This window comes from Octopus bimaculoides, chromosome 3 (genome assembly GCF_001194135.2).
Source record: "Octopus bimaculoides isolate UCB-OBI-ISO-001 chromosome 3, ASM119413v2, whole genome shotgun sequence".
Lineage (NCBI taxonomy): Eukaryota > Metazoa > Mollusca > Cephalopoda > Octopoda > Octopodidae > Octopus > Octopus bimaculoides.
In genome coordinates, this window is record NC_068983.1 from 32092360 (window position 1) to 32097116 (window position 4757).

The following is a 4757-nucleotide window of genomic DNA, read 5'->3' on the forward strand; positions in this document are numbered from 1 at the left end:
GTGCGGGTGACACGTAAAAGCACCCACTACACTCTCTGAGTGGTTGGCGTTAGGAAGGGCATCCAGCTGTAGAAACTCTGCCAAATCAGACTGGAGCCTGGTGTTGCCATCCGGTTTCACCAGTCCTCAGTCAAATCGTCCAACCCATGCTAGCATGGAAAGCGGACGTTAAACGATGATGATGATGATATATATATATATATATATATGGAAATACCCATGTGCATCATTGTGTATATATATAAACACACACATGGTTGCGTGTCCATGTGGAAATGTGTATATATGTGAACCTCATCATTCCAAACCAAGCAAAACTGGTATCTAAAGTAAAGAGAATATTAAAGAATAGAAAAGTAAGTCTCAATCTCTGTGTATATATGTATATGTATGTACAAGTGAGATGAGGACCTCCAACCTCTCTAGGAGAGCAGTAACTCTCAGTAAGTGACTTGGATTATGATGACCTTTTCAATCCATAGCAACCTGAATGATGACATACAATGATAGTGATATGTCTATATGTTTGTGTATGTATATATATATATATATATATATATATATGTATATTAATACATGCATACCGGTGAACGTACCAACATGTGAGTATATATATGTAAATGAGTTGTTATAGGATTTTAGTTGGTATATCTATCCAAATACTTTTGCCTACTACTTTTTTTTTTGTCAGTCTTTATTTATCAAATGGCTCAGTCTACCTCAGCATAAAGGATGTAACTCTATAGAAAAGATGGTGTATTTTTTTTTTGTTTGGCACAATTTATCAGAAATCCCTTGCCACTACATACACAGCGTGAGAAATATGTAAGAAAGATAGAACAGGTTAGGAGGAGGGAAGGAGAAAGAGTGTGTGTGTGTGTGTGTGTGTGTAAGAGAAGAGTGAGGTTGAGTGCATTGAATAAAAGGGAAGTTGGTATTGATTTCTGGAGTAAATCTGTTGTTAAACTTTCTGATGTTAAAATTGAATTAAAATATCATAAGCTATTTATTTCTTGATTCACAAATATTGTTCATTCTCTGTCATGTTTCAATTGACATTTGAAGCTGTTTCATTTTCACTTACATAGCTAATTTCTTCAAGAAAGAAATATTTGTTATAACATCTTGTTTCTGCCAATAATTGGGGAGCCTTTTCCCTAATGAGGTCAATATTTTCATTAATGCTGTATGTATTCTTGCTAACCCTAGCTGTCCTAATCATTGCACATACAGCCATCTCAAACATCGCTATAACATTTATTTCATACTAACAACTCTGTGCCTTATAAAAAGTAAACATATAAGATATGAGCTGACCTCTGAACTGGAACATCAATATGATCCTATCACTTTTATTATTATCATTACTAATATCTTCATTATTGTTTTTATTATTGTCATTATTATTATCGTTATCATTGTTATCATCATCATTATTCTTAATATTATACTATCATTGTCATTATTATTATTATTATCATCATCATCATTATTAATATTATTACAACTAAATTGTTACTTTAGTCTTTTTCGTAGTAGTACAAATATTTAATTAAATATACATGTATCTTTGAATTTTGAGAGTAGAAAATCTTATGAAACATCTTATCATCCATAATTTTGTTTTGTTTTTTTTTTTGTTTTTTTTTCTTAGAAAGAGAAGGAAAACTGTAGTAAATTCTTTTCATTTCCCTTTGACCTAATGTTGACTTTTGCTTAGTTCTATAACTAATTTTTGTGTTGATTTTGCTCTCACACATCTAATATAATAAATGTGAAAACTAATTTCTGTGTGTAAGTGTGTCACACTTACACCCCCTCTCTCACTATTCAATAACACTCCTACTATTCCTCATGATGGGGTGAGAGTAATAGTAGGCATGGAGACGGTGAGGGCAGTGGCAAGGATAGAGAGAGAAAGAGAGACAAAGAAATTTAGGGAGAGTTGATGATGTTTTATTAAAAGTAGTAGTGTTGATGGTGACAGTGGGAGTAATAATAAGAGAAAGAGAAAGCATGGGTATGTGAGAGAAAGGGACTGAACACTGAACCAGCATGCTGAAGTAACATACTGAAAAAACACACACATTTAGCCCTTTTGTGAAGGTAATGGGGTGATAGTAATAGTATGAGCTGTAGTTGTGATAGAGGCGGAGGCGGCGGTGATGATGGTGGTGGTGAGAGTAAGGGATGTGAAAGATAGTGGTGATGGTGGTGGAGGGAAAGGCAGCGAAATCAAAGGTATTGATGGTGGTGGCATCAGAAGTCTGAATGGTGTGTGTATGGTAGTTGTGGTGGTGATGGTGATGATTGAAAACAATTAACAGAAAAAAAGAAAGAGGTTAGATAGAAAAAAATTGTACTGAGCCCCAAATGGGAAGACAAAAACTGTTGTTTATCATACAGCTTTGCAATAAGTTCCAAGTTGACAAATTATATTGTTTTGATGAAAATTGTTCATTGCTTGAAAAATATTGGTCAAGTTTAATAAAATTTGATATGTACTCAATGCATGAAGTGTCATTGTTGGGCCCAAGGCCCAATGAAGAGCCCTCCACAGGAGCTAGCTTAAAAGCCACCTGATAGGGCGGCTTTTAAGCAAGTACATTTTATTTACATTCAAGTCTGCTGTTTTAGGTGCTTCTAAAAATTCTTTTCCATAATGTTTAATATTTTTGCTTAACTCTATGCTGTTTAAACCAAGGGATGATTTTTTAAAAAATTGACTGATATTTTTTTAATTGAACATTTGTCTTATACACACACACACACACACACACACACACACACACACACACACACACACACACACATATGTATGAAGTTGTGCATATATTACTTCAGTCAAATTAAATATATGCTCTAAGACCAGTACTAATTTGTCCATTGGTGAAACTTTAATACCTACAGATGATGATGATGATGATGATGATGATGATAATGGTAAATTTTACTTCAGTTCAGCTTCACTGCTCACTGAATCAATCCCTCTGTACAAAACTCCGATTCAGTTTTTTAACTCTTCAATTGAAAACAAAATATTTAAACCATTCGATTTTGGTGCTACCCTAACACACGAAAGTCAAAGCTAAAGTTGGTAGTCTGATGGTCTACATAATGTCATTGGTACTATGCTGTTGTCATGGTTAAGACATGTAATGCCATAATTTATTAAGCTATAAATAGGTACCACAGAAAGTAGAAATTAACTTGTGACTGTTAACTCTCTAATCTGGGTTCAAATTCTGCTGGGTATTTATCTTGCAACGAGAAGAGCACTTTGACAAAATAACTTGTTCTAGGAACACCATATGAAGACAAGATCTATTGTGTAGTGCCATTGTAACTCAATGACTTGTCGGAAGACTCCTCCAATACAAACATACACATAAATATTGTCAGTTTTAACACTAAATTACAGTGTCCATCTTAACATAAAATCACTGTTGATTCAATACACATACATTCAGTCAAACTGTAATTACTTTTTAATTGATAATTTTACAATGGGACCTCAGTTTACGAATTTAATTCATTCTTGAAGGCCATTTGTCACCTGAAACGTTCCTGGACCAAAACTATTTTTCCCATTGGGAATTCAAGAGAAGGCATGATGAATTCAAGCAGGGATGTATACTGAATGAAATCTCTCCCAGCTTGTCATCATTGTTGCTGGTTTGCATGTTCATTACTTGAGACACCGTTTGTCACCCAAAATGTTTTAGGTTAAAAAAATTGTTTGTAAACCAATTTGTTAGTGATGAATGACATTCATAAACTGAGGTTCCACTATATATATATATATATATATATATATATATATATATACTCATATATATTGTTTCTTCAATGTTACCATATTGCTTTTGGAAATCTATTACGCTATTAGAAACTAGAGAGTTTCATAACATAATTTAAAAAGGAATAAAGGCTTATATTTTGTTTATATTTCTTTTTTGTTGGTTGAGTTGGTTATCCTCTAAGTCACAAAGACTTCTATATATTCTGGCACTAAGACACTTTTGTTTCTTAATTCTCTCAGCTTTAAAATGTATTTACTGTTTTATTGTGTGCAGAAATATTTCCAAGCTAATAAATTTCCTGAGAATTAGTTAGCATTATTTGTAGGAATGAAGTGCAAACAGCTCCACAGGTATAGTAGTCTTCCACAATACAGTTTGACAGTGGTACTAATATTAATAAAAAGACTTCTTACATTAGGACTAGGCCCTGCTAAATTTATAGAAGAAAAATATAGTTGATTGATTGACACCAAATATGTGAGTGATACTTATTTCATCAGCTGTAGAGAAATGAAGAGATATTAGCTAATAAAAAATTGATTAACTCCCACGATGAACGTAATATTAAATGCAGACATAAATAAATTAGTTATCTAAACTTATTATATAAGTAATTTAATTTATTTAAACCTAGGATTAGGTACCAACTTATAGTTATGATCAGTAGCATAAAATACATCAAATTAGCTTTAGAATACACTTTATTCATCACAATATTATACAAAATTGGAACATATAACTACCTTTACTTTAAGTATTCAACGATAATATGAGCAGTCTTTTACAATGTTCCATAACATTATTTAAGTAATATATAACTTTTGTATTTGATATCGTTATTATTCTGCGTAAATCTGAGAGTTTTAAGTATTTTTGTGTGTATATATATGTGTGTGTGTGTGTGTATATATATATATATATATATATATATATATATATATATATATATATATA